Source organism: Anabrus simplex, chromosome 3 (genome assembly GCF_040414725.1).
Source record: "Anabrus simplex isolate iqAnaSimp1 chromosome 3, ASM4041472v1, whole genome shotgun sequence".
In the NCBI taxonomy this organism is placed as follows: domain Eukaryota; kingdom Metazoa; phylum Arthropoda; class Insecta; order Orthoptera; family Tettigoniidae; genus Anabrus; species Anabrus simplex.
This window is the reverse complement of record NC_090267.1, coordinates 146,411,053-146,423,754: the sequence shown is the minus strand read 5'-3', so window position 1 is coordinate 146,423,754 and position 12,702 is coordinate 146,411,053. Positions and strand designations below refer to the sequence as shown.

The 12,702-nt window shown below is 44.6% G+C and overlaps 1 protein-coding gene and 1 non-coding gene across 2 annotated transcripts in view; one reads left to right on the top strand and one right to left on the bottom strand.

Moving 5' to 3' along the window:
• The window catches only part of LOC136866090 (vascular endothelial growth factor receptor 1), a 335,917-nt gene that overhangs the window by 73,188 nt on the left and 250,027 nt on the right, over positions 1-12,702 (top strand). The window lies entirely within an intron of this gene.
• On the bottom strand, positions 10,286-10,404 carry LOC136867556 (5S ribosomal RNA). The gene has a single exon (XR_011018008.1). It is a non-coding gene; the product is annotated as a 5S ribosomal RNA (ribosomal RNA).

Sequence of the window (12,702 nt, the reverse complement as noted above, 5' to 3'; positions counted from 1 at the left end):
TCCTGCTTCACAGAATTTTCACCGACCACTCTCAAAACGTTTTAAGCAAGCCTCGGACCTATGCAGTATCGTACTTGTGCGTGTGTCGTACATGCATTCACGACTCTCGTTATTAGGACACTGAATTGTGTTGATATTCAGACTGCAGTACAGGACAAAATCTTACATTAACATACAGAACAAGAACAATATTATCAAGGTCAGCAGTTTTAAAGCGAATAGTCTGTTCAGATTGCAATCTAAAATCCAACTTTCGAGGCGAAAATAGATTCAGTAGATCTGTTGGTTTTACTATATGTCTCTCTGTGAGTGTTCAAACGAGCCAGCCCATTGAGTCTATTTTCAGTTGTTTATGGTCAGTTTCTATTTATTTTCTCTTGTAAAAATACCATGGGGTGGGGTTCTAACCCCCAGTAACCCCCCTCCCCCCCGTTGACTACGCTCCTGGACCTGTGGGAGTAACGGAGTCCCACCAGATACTGTAATACACCAATACCGGACAGCTCTATCTCAACAGCATTGAGTGGAGTGCGAACAGCGACGGTGGTGACATCTAGCGTGTTGGTGTGAACTGCATACTTGTTTATGGTACAGTTGAGAGGAATGCACTACACTTATTGGAAATCTCATCATCATCATCATCATCATCTGTTTACCCTCCAGGTTCGGCTTTTCCCTCGGACTCAGCGAGGGATCCCACCTCTACCGCCTCAAGGGCAGTGTCCTGGAGCTTCAGACTCTTGGTCGGGGGATACAACTGGGGAGAATGACCAGTACCTCGCCCAGGCGGCCGCACCTGCTAAGCTGAACAGGGGCAAGGAGGAGGGAAGGAAGCGGCCGTGGCCTTAAGTTAGGTACCATCCCGGCATTCGCCTGGAGGAGAAGTGGGAAACCACGGAAAACCACTTCCAGGATGGCTGAGGTGGGAATCGAACCCACCTCTACTCAGTTGACCTCACGAGGCTGAGTGGACCCCGTTCCAGCCCTCGTACCACTTTTCAAATTTCGTGGCAGAGCCGGGAATCGAACCCGGACCTCTGGGGGTGGCAGCTAATCACGCTAACCACTACACCACAGAGGCGGACTTATTGGAAATATGTTTGTTAAAATAATTGAATAATCATAATAACTAAGAATGAAATTTAAAAATATGAAATGCCTCCTTCATAAACCTCCAAACGAGCATTATGTTAGCCGTGCCTTTCGCTATGTCTTAAAAATTATAAGCAGAATTTGTTTGAGGGTCCACCCAGCCTCTGGGAGGAATATTTAACAACTACCCTCTCCTCTTCTTTCTAGCCTTTTCTCAATTACCTAGCGCAGCACTTCGTATGGACTTTGCCTAGTTTTCCGGCCGGACGCCTTTCCTAACAGCAATCATATGTGGAGGGATATACAGCGTGAAGCGAAATTCGCGCACTCGGGCGTCGCAGCGCGACTCCTCACATGCCAGCAATAAAAAAAAGAAGTCTCTCACAAAAGTTCGTCTTGCAAGTATATCCGGCAAGAAAAGGACGTTGAAGAGTGGCAGTCTGGCAACACTGTAAACACATGTGGGGTAACTACCTCTGTCAGCCTTTATTAGTCGTTCCGTGCAGTTGGTCCAGTGGATAGAGTTTTGGGTTAGCATGCAGGAGGTCGAGGGGTCGATCCTGGATTGGGGCGTATATTTTTTATTTCGTAAATGTAGTCCATGTGGTATTGCGATTGCAGCGGGTCCTCTAGAAACCATTTGCACTTACATACTACGATCCTAGAAATGGACGAACAATCGTTTTCATTGGTCAGCTTTGAAAGACGCCCTTTACACGTCGTGGGCGTGAATTTATTCTCTGTTGACGATTAAGATGCTAATACGTACTGACAGAGGTAGTTACCCTACATGTTGTTACAATGTTGCCAGATTGCCACCCTTCAACGTCCTTTTTCTGCCGGATATACTCGCAGGACGAACTTTTGTGAGAGACATTTTTTTATTGCTGGCATGTGAGGAGTCGCTTCACCCTGTATACCGTACTCACTATTGCGTGTTTCTGTGGTTGTTTTTCGTATGATATGTTGTATATTCTTGAAGATGCGTATGAATACGAACATAAACCCGAAGTCCTACATGAATTAACAGACGCGATTAAAATCTCCGACTCAGCCGGGAATCGTGCCAGGGCCCTCTGAACCGAAGGCCAGTACACTGCCATTCCGTGGTGGTGATTGTTTTAAGTGGAAGTACAACTGGCCAACCATCCTCTATTAACACTAATCAGAAGGGAAATGGAAGAGGTCTAACACTCCGAAGAAGGGGGTGGGCACGAAGCGCTAATCATTCAGCCAGAGGGGGCAGATAACTTAACAAAATCCATGATTTATTAAGATTTTGGGAAAGAGAAGCTGTAATTAAGGAACAAGAGTTTTGATCCATTATTTTGATTTCTTCTTCTTCTTCTTCGGTACGGCCGATCTTCCCGATCTCTACAGGAGACTCACCTCACGCTGCTATCTCGCTTTTGCTGTATTTTGAATTTTCTGTTTTACCTCTGAAGACAGAAATACATTAAGTTATATATAACACATATTGAGGTTACGTGAGTGAACTACGATGTTCCTGACAAGGAAGAAGCGTTCAGAATTTCCTAAAGTCATCATCATCATCTGTTTACCCTCCAGGTTCGGTTTTTCCCTCGGACTTAGCGAGGGATCCCACCTCTACCGCCTCAAGGGCAGTGTCCTGGAGCTTCAGACTCTTGGTCGGGGGATACAACTGGGGAGTATGACCAGTACCTCGCCCAGGCGGCCTCACCTGCTATGCTGAACAGGGGCCTTGTGGAGGGATGGGAAGATTGGAAGGGATAGGCAAGGAAGAGGGAAGGAAGCGGCCGTGGCCTTAAGTTAGGTACCATCCCGGCATTCGCCTGGAGGAGAAGTGGGAAACCACGGAAAACCACTTCCAGGATGGCTGAGGTGGGAATCGAACCCACCTCTACTCAGTTGACCTCCCGAGGCTGAGTGGACCCCGTTCCAGCCCTCATACCACTTTTCAAATTTCGTGGCAGAGCCGGGAATCGAACCCGGGCCTCCGGGGGTGGCAGCTAATCACGCTAACCACTACACCACAGAGGCGGACATTTCCTAAAGTCCCTTTCACAAATGTATGCATGAGGAATTACCACACACACGTATTACATTAGTTGGACAAATGCGCAAGCCTATGCCATTAATACACTGAAATAATTTTCTTACGCCGGGCTGAGTGGCTCAGACGGTTGAGGCGCCGGCCTTCTGATCCAAGTTTGGCAGGTTCGATTCTGGCTCAGTCCGGTGCTATTTGAAGGTGCTCAAATACGTCAGCCTCGTGTAGGTAGATTTACTGGCAAGTAAAAGAATTCCTGCAGGACTATATTCCGGCACCTCGGCGTCTCCAAAAACCGTAAAAGTACTTAGTGGGACGTAAAGAAAATTATTACTATTATTAATATTATTATTTTCTTACAGTAAAAAAAAGCTGACTGGATTCGAAACTCATGACCTTCAGTTTCCAATTTCAAGACTACCGCGATAACCATTACGCTACAGGCCCACAAGTTTTCGATTGTGAAATTTATGGTGCTGTCTAACAATGTGAACCCTCAAGTTTGAGTATAATAGAGTTCCACATTTGTTAATATTACAGGTTTTACGTCCCACTAACATTTCAGTACCGAGCTCGATAGCTGCAGTCGCTTAAGTGCGGCCAGTATCCAGTATTCGGGAGATAGTAGGTTCGAATCCCACTGTCGGCAGCCCTGAAAATGGTTTTCCGTGGTTTCCCATTTTCACACCAGGCAAATGCTGGGGCTGTACCTTAATTAAGGCCACGGCCGCTTCCTTCCCACTCCTAGCCCTTTCCTGTCCCATCGTCGCCATAAGACCTATCTGTGTCGGTGCGACGTAAAGCAACTAGCAAAAAAAAAAAAAAAAAACATTTCAGTAGAGTATTTGATTGATTTTATTAATATAAAGGGCATAGAATGCAACCTCAAAACAGATGCGAGGTCATTACCTTTTTTTAATACTTGCGGTCCTTATCAGTTCCCATGCCATTATCTTGCTGGGTAATTTGTTCAGCGCATAACACTTTTCTTGGAATATAACTGCAATGTAAGATTATTTAGTGACAAACATTGATACATTATAAACAACACGCCAGTGCGCCAAGAATCATACAGATGGCAATATGTTATTGAAGAGTTGGTCACAGCGTCACACCAACTCATGTAGGTAGCAGCACCATCGATTTTCTCGCGGAAAACTGCAAGCTGTCCGGTATTGTCATATTAAAGTACATGTACTAGCAAGATACCCGTGCTTCGCTACGGTATTATACTGAAATTTATAATTAAATGCTTAACGTTTTATATAAAATTCGCTGAAATTCGCGATTTGACTTGTTTTCTGAGAGATTACGGCTAAGTTCCTCCCATTTTTCAATCTTTCTTTCCAGGAATCGATTTCGTACTTCCCGGGCTAGGTCTAGGTATTCCACCCGGTCAGCTGGGTCCCTAAATCTTTGCAATCTTTTCCTGTAAGCATTTTTAATATGGATCAAATCCTTGAGGAGATCCGGAGTTGTGTCGTCTTGGGTGCCTTGGCGGTACTGAACCCGCGGCCGGACTGCATTCGTAGTCATTACCCGGCCAGGACCCGTTTCCAGCGCGGTCCGCACATTTTGACGACGGTCCGGAACATTATTATTATTAGGGTGGGTGATATTAGTTTAATTTAGATTATTATTATTATTATTATTATTATTATTATTATTATTATTATTATTATTATTATTATTATTATTATTATTATGGACCCCACAGCAAGATGCAAGACCGCTACCTGGCGGTAAATTACATCTGCTGCCATTGTCAATACGGACAATGTGACCAGCACCATTGTCGCGCGTAGGTAAGTGCGCGGGATTTCTGGCGGTACGAATGATATACTTCCGTGCATTACTGAGCTTATCCCTTTAAAGTTCAAAATTCTATGATGGTTGTAATTAAATATTTTTTGCAGTTTTTAGCTCCTTAGAAGGTCCTTTTTTGACAAAACATGGTTTTCAAAATTTTGGATGGTCAATTCCAACAAATATTTGAAGTGGGACACATATGTCCCACCAAACGTGACACAGGCATGGTTGTATTTTACGAGTTCTAAATATTTTGGGAATAGTTTTCAAATAAACAATGTAACATATCATACTTTCAAAATGAATTTATTACCAGTAAAAAAAGCTGAAAAATAAGAAAGAAAATCACAAAATAGTAAGTACCATCAAATAAAACTGACTTCAATTTGCAAACAAGGATGTGAAGCAAAATTATTCTAGCAAGTGGAACGTTGCTATAAAATACCCTTATACTAGAAATGCAGAGTCTACAATTGCAATGTTACGAATCACTTTTCTTCTTAGTAAGAGGGTAGCAAAGTTGAAAATACACCTGGTCCTTGATAGTGAGGCGTCTTACAGATTATGAAAATGTGCAAAACATGGGCTGGCACACACGGGTACATTGCAGGCTTTGGATAATATTTTAGTTTTCTTCTGTTTCTCTTTTGTGCTGCACATTCTGCACCTCCTTCTTGTCTCAGATTGCTTGGGAACATAGTTGTCCACATTTTGGAGTCGAACTTCATCAGGAACCCCTACATGACCAAGCTTTTTTTTGTACCATAAACTGACATTTGACTCCCCTTTTCTTCCTGGGTGAATAGAAATCAATGACACAACGGAACCACTTGCATGCAACAGGGAAGAATTGCCACTTGATAGGATTTCATTATCTTCAGAATCGTCCCAATCATCTCCTTCGACATCAGAGGAAGTTGGATCATCTGGTAAGCCATGCAGGTAGCGCAAAATGTCTTTCTCCCGCAATCTCTGGAAGGCAAGCAATTTGTATAAATTTCTTGAAATATACTCGCCTGAATACTATTCTTAATTAATTAACAATAAGTCAATGGCATTTTTAAGAGAACATACATTAGGAAACATCGCAAGTTCAGAAAGTAAACACCATCAAGTTAGCACCTGTTTTCGTCTACCAATTCAGTACTTATTTCTTACATTTATGAATGAGTATAAATAGTAATTGATTTGTATGCATAAATATATCAACAAAATTAACATATGTTTACTAAATGAAGAAGTTTTGCGATAATATTTTGCTCAATTATAGTACGAATTTTGAGGTTAGGGAAAGAAGTCCACTCACACTGAGGTTAGTGTTCCACATAAGGAACACTTGAAGAAACTGCCATTGAAATTATTTATATAACACTTGATTATCAAACTCTGGTTCATTTTACTTCAGAAACATTATTCAACACAGTGATATTGAATATACTCACTTCATCCATGATGAACGCCAGATAATAACCAATTTGTGCCAAAACAGACTTGTGTAGCCTCCATACTCTGGTGAATCAGCTGTTCCACAGCGGTCAGGCGCTGCCACCACGATCTACAGTGAATGTTCGTATATAACTTCCATGTGTCATCATTATACAAGTCTTCCAGTAGATAGCAGCACCAGCTTTATGTGTTCCAGATAGATCCCAAAGAGTCTATGAAAGAAATTCGGAAATGTTCCACATATGTCCCACCAAGCTATAAAGGGATATAGATGTGAACAGTTGCACGGTCAATATAATTCCTATCGTTTATTTCATATGTGTTTAAATTTTTATTTATATGCTAGAAGAATCTACTGTAATCTAACTTTAAGTTCTCCACAGGAAAAGATGGCTCTTTGAAACGAACCCAGGAAAGATTAAAAATGATCGGTTTATAATCAGAATAAGTACATTATGAACAGTAAAATCAATTGGTCTCAACTACTTTTTCACCCCACCGACACTGACGTTAAGTTGATTTACCCCCTCCCCCTAAGAATAAAGAAGGCGTGTTTCTTTATGTTTAAAGGAGATTCCAAATACCAATGTTCACGCCTGTTACCTTTAGTTTTGAGATATGAGTATCCCCATCAAAATAATTCACTTTTTTCACTTCCTTTTACACTCAACCCCCTCCCCCCGAAGTGAATTTTCCGGCAAAATATACTTTTTTTTCTTTAATAGCAAAGGATCTTCTAAATACCAATTATCACGACTCTACATCTTCGAATTTGAGATATGTGTCATAAAAGGAATTCAACTCCTTTTGACCCCCGCCTCCCAAGATGATTTCTCCCCAAAAACGCGTTTTTCTTTGTTTTTAAAGGAGATACAAATACCATTTTTCACGTCTGTAACAACTTAAGTTTTTATTAGATGTACGTATCCACATACAATTTATTCAATTACTTTTCCAATCCTTTCACCTCCGCCCCCCTTCATTGTATTTTCTGGAAATACGTGTTTCTTTACTTTTAAAACAGATTTCAAATACCAATGTTCACGTCTGCAAAATCTTTCGTTTTTGAGGTCATATCTTGACCAGTTCGATTTCGTTAACCAGGGACTCCACATCTCACATCAATGTAATACATTTCAAAATTAGCGCTCGAAACCCTAATAGGGTTGATGGGCTATGAGAGGATGAGGCATATTGTAAGGGCAGCAGTGGTAGATCGTACAGTTACCACAGCAAAGATAAGATCGAATGTGAGCCCAGAAGTGTAAACACAAACTGTTGCGAACCGGTTACGAGCAGTGGGACTACGGACACACACACCTCTAGCCTGCCTTCCACTCACGCCACAGCATCGACGTGCACGGCTCGACTGGTGCCGTCACAGGATCGCCTGGAGGATGGGATTGGTCATACGCGATGAAATCAGATTCTGCCTGCACACAAGTGATGGTCGTTCGCGCGTACGACGTAGACCTGGTGAGCGCTCACTGGTCTTATGGTCTGGGGTGCGATAAGCTACAACTCTCGTTCACCTTTAGTGTTTGTGGAGGGAACGCTGACCAGCGCTCGGTACATGCAGAATGTTGTTAGACCTGTTCTTTTGCCGTTCTTGCAACAGGAAGGTGATGTGCAGTTCCAACAGGATAATGCTCGTCCACACACTGTATGTGATACTCAATGTGCTCTGTAAGACGTCCAGCAACTTCCCTGGCCAGCACGATCTCCGGACTTGCCTCCAATCGAGCACGTGTGCGACATGATCGGGCGACAAATGATTCGTGTGACTCGTCAACTCACAACTCTTACAAAACTACGTGAACAGGTCGAACAGGCTTGGAATAAGTATCCCAAGACAGTATTCACCTCCTGTATGATCGACTGCATGCCAGAGCCAGCACCTGCATTGCCGCCGGCGGAGGCTACACCGCGTACTAATATGGGTGGTACCTAAGAACCGCTTAAGGTAGTGATATATAAATGTAATCATTTCACGTACTTCATATATATTGTTTCGACATCTTGAGTAAATTGGAATCATCTCAAAGGGTGTTTTCTTTTCGGCAGTGTGTCTTGGAGAGATCTGCAATCGTGCGTTCAGTGGAGTTCTAAGCCAAACTTAGGAAAACAGTGTGCGGGTTGTTCCATCCAGCGAGTGGATATTGCCGTCTACAGAATCACATTGCATACTGAGAATGTATGAATTATGTATTACGAAATGAATGTCCAGGATTTGGTCCAGATTTACGGTCGGATGTCTTTCCTGAAGGAGTGTATTCACTACTGCGTGGTTCTGTGGTGGTCTGTAGTCTGTTGTGTTGTAGGCGAATGAGGATCTGTTTTAAAAAAATGACAAACACCTAACCCCCGAGTTAGAGGAACTAACAAGATGCGATTAAAATCTCTGGCCCGTCCGAGAATTGAAGGCCACAACGCTGACCATTCAGCCAAAAAGCCAGATCTCGAGGCAGCCCCCGTCGTAATATCTAAGAAACGAGATTTCCACTTACGGAGGTGCACATGGCCATGAGGTTCACTCAGCCTACACAAAAAATGAGTACCAGGTTAATTCCTGGGGCAAAGGCGGCCGGGCGTAGAGCTAACCACTCAACCCCATCAAGTGCCGAGGTTACGGATAGTGGAAGCCTTTACCTTCCACTCCTCCAAGGGTCTCCATGGCCTGTACGGAGATGGCTTTGCTTTTTTAATCTACCGACACGAGGCTGGAGTATTTTAGCACCTTCATATACCATCAGGCTGGGCTGGGATCAAATCCGCCAGTTTGAGCTCAGAAAGCCAGTAGTGCTCTACTGTCAGTCACTCAACACAACCACAAGCCTACAGAGTGATAATTTACATGGCATGCTGTATAAAAAGCAGAAATGAGGAATAGAATTTTCTTCCCTCGAGAGTTAAGACAGAATTCTTATTTGCAGTGTCTAGACGGATCATTATTGAACAGCTCACTGGTTTAGCTGTACGGAAGTCAACTACATACATTCCTTTAGAGAGTAAAAGTGCCGTCACACAAAAGATCTTACCAGATGATCCGTGAAACTATTGCTCTTGGTTGCGAACCTTGAACACTTTTTCAGCGTATAGTTCACGGTTAACCGGTGGTTGCGTGCTGCAGACAGGGAAAGGAAAATGGAGCATGAAATCCAGCAAAATATTCCTGTAGCTGTTCCCAGTAGCGGCGATTGGGAAATAGAAAGGGCGGGGTGTATGCGTCACAAAAAAAAAAAAAAAGAAAAGAAAGAAAAAAAGAAGCTACAAAATGGTAAGTTGTTTATGCTCTGTGATCGAATTTCGACAGAGAGGTGAAGGTTGACAGTTTACCAACTTAAGCGCTGTAATAATAGTTTTTTGAGATTTTGATTGAATAAACTTTCACCAAAGGAAACAATATTACACGTGTATTACGATTAAATAGAAGTACGGCGTGATTATACAATTAAAAATAATTTAGTATTTGACTACACACCATGAAACTAATATGCACTTAAGAGATTGCCGGACTGACGAATGGGCGCGGCAAGCGGGTCAACCATACCTCGGTGTCCATGACCTTGGCAAAAATATATACACCTGCTTACTCACGGCACATGCAAAGCCTCCAATACTTGCTGTGGCGCTGAAATGAAATGGCGTATGGCTTTTAGTGCCGGGAGTGTCCGAGGACAAGTTCGGCTCGCCAGATGTAGGTCTTTTGATTTGACACCCATAGGCGACCTGCGCGTCGTGATGAGGTTGAAATGATGATGAACACGACACATACACCCAGCCCCCGTGCCAGCGAAATTAACCAATTATGGTTAAAATTCCCGACCCTGCCGGGAATCGAACCCGGAACCCCTGTGGCCAAAGGCCAGAACGCTAACCATTTAGCCATGAAGCCAAAGGGAATTGAGCCAACGGCACGTGGTGTTCCCAAGCGGTCACCCATCCAAGTACTGACCACGCCCAATGTTGCTTAACTGCAGTGATCGGACGAGAACCGGTGTATTCAACATGGTATGGCCGTTGATACAAATCGGTTAGCCATGAAGAACGACATTTTGTTCATAATTCCCCAAATAATTTTATTAATATATATATATACACTGACTGACAGAGCAAATGCAACACCAAGAAGGAGTGGTTCGAAAGGGATGAAAGTTGGGGAAAAACAGAGACGGCACGGAAGAATAATTGATGTTTATTTCAAACCGATATGCAGGTTACACAATGCGCACGGCATCGACTCAGTAGGATGTAGGACCACCGCGAGCGGCGATGCACGCAGAAACACGTCGAGGTACAGAGTCAATAAGAGTGCGGATGGTGTCCATTCTCTGTCAACCATTTGCCACAGTTGGTCGTCCGTACGAGGCTGGGACAGAGTTTGCAAACGGCGTCCAATGAGATCCCACACGTGTTCGATTGGTGAGAGATCCGGAGAGTACGCTGGCCACGGAAGCATCTGTACACCTCGTAGAGCCTGTTGGGAGATGCGAGCAGTGTGTGGGCGGGCATTATCCTGCTGAAACAGAGCATTGGGCAGCCCCTGAAGGTACGGGAGTGCCACCGGCCGCAGCACATGCTGCACGTAGCGGTGGGCATTTAACGTGCCTTGAATACGCACTAGAGGTGACGTGGAATCATACGCAATAGCGCCCCAAACCATGATGCCGCGTTGTCTAGCGGTAGGGCGCTCCACAGTTACTGCCGGATTTGACCTTTCTCCACGCCGACGCCACACTCGTCTGCGGTGACTATCACTGACAGAACAGAAGCGTGACTCATCGGAGAACACGACGTTCCGCCATTCCCTCATCCAAGTCGCTCTAGCCCGGCACCATGCCAGGCGTGCACGTCTATGCTGTGGAGTCAATGGTAGTCTTCTGAGCGGACGCCGGGAGTGCAGGCCTCCTTCAACCAATCGACGGGAAATTGTTCTGGTCGATATTGGAACAGCCAGGGTGTCTTGCACATGCTGAAGAATGGCGGTTGACGTGGCGTGCGGGGCTGCCACCGCTTGGCGGCGGATGCGCCGATCCTCGCGTGCTGACGTCACTCGGGCTGCGCCTGGACCCCTCGCACGTGCCACATGTCCCTGCGCCAACCATCTTCGCCACAGGCGCTGCACCGTGGACACATCCCTATGGGTATCGGCTGCGATTTGACGAAGCGACCAACCTGCCCTTCTCAGCCCGATCACCATACCCCTCGTAAAGTCGTCTGTCTGCTGGAAATGCCTCCGTTGACGGCGGCCTGGCATTCTTAGCTATACACGTGTCCTGTGGCACACGACAACACGTTCTACAATGACTGTCGGCTGAGAAATCACGGTACGAAGTGGGCCATTCGCCAACGCCGTGTCCCATTTATCGTTCGCTACGTGCGCAGCACAGCGGCGCATTTCACATCATGAGCATACCTCAGTGACGTCAGTCTACCCTGCAATTGGCATAAAGTTCTGATCACTCCTTCTTGGTGTTGCATTTGCTCTGTCAGTCAGTGTATATACCGGTATTCATTTAGAAGCCCACTTGCTCACTATTTCTTCTGGTATGAGCTTGGATAAATTAGTTACTTTCATAGATCAGCCTCACTCTCATCCATGTCTTTGAATCCCTCTATCGACAGTCCTGCAGATGGTTTTCACACCTGGCAATTGTTGGAATTGTACCTTAATTAAGGCCACAATCCTAACTCTTTCCCACCCATGTGTCGTCGAAAACTTCTGTGTGTAGTGCGACGTTAAACCACTAGGGAAAAAAAAAGCAACTGTCTTTGACAACAGTGAACGAATCACACCTATAAGACGTTACGTGATCAGTCCCTGTGATGAATGATAACAAGATATCGCTTAAAGAGTTGGTTGACGTGTATCTTGACAGATTAAATAGGTATGGATGTGCGTGACTGAACCGTGGAATCGAGAAGGTAGACTGCATTGACTCCGAACAGTGAAGTCGTTTCGCATATAAAACCTCGCAACTCCAACCTAACCTGACGCAATTTGCGGATCCGTTTCATTTGAAAAGTTTTATCTACGTTAGGATTTTGATTATTTTTCACGGCTTTACGGCCGACCACGCAGTGTAGAGGCGCCTGCTTCTTACCCAGAGGACCTGGGTTCGATTCCCGGTCGGTCAGGGATTTTTACCTGGATCTGAGGACTGGTTCGAGGTCTGCTCATCCTACGTGATTACAATAATTGAGAAGCTATCTGAGGGTGAGATCGCGGCCCTGGTCTAGAAAGTCAAGAATAACGGCCGAGAGGATTCGTCGTGCTGACCACACGGCACCTCGTAATCTGCAAGCCTTCGAGCTGAGCAGCG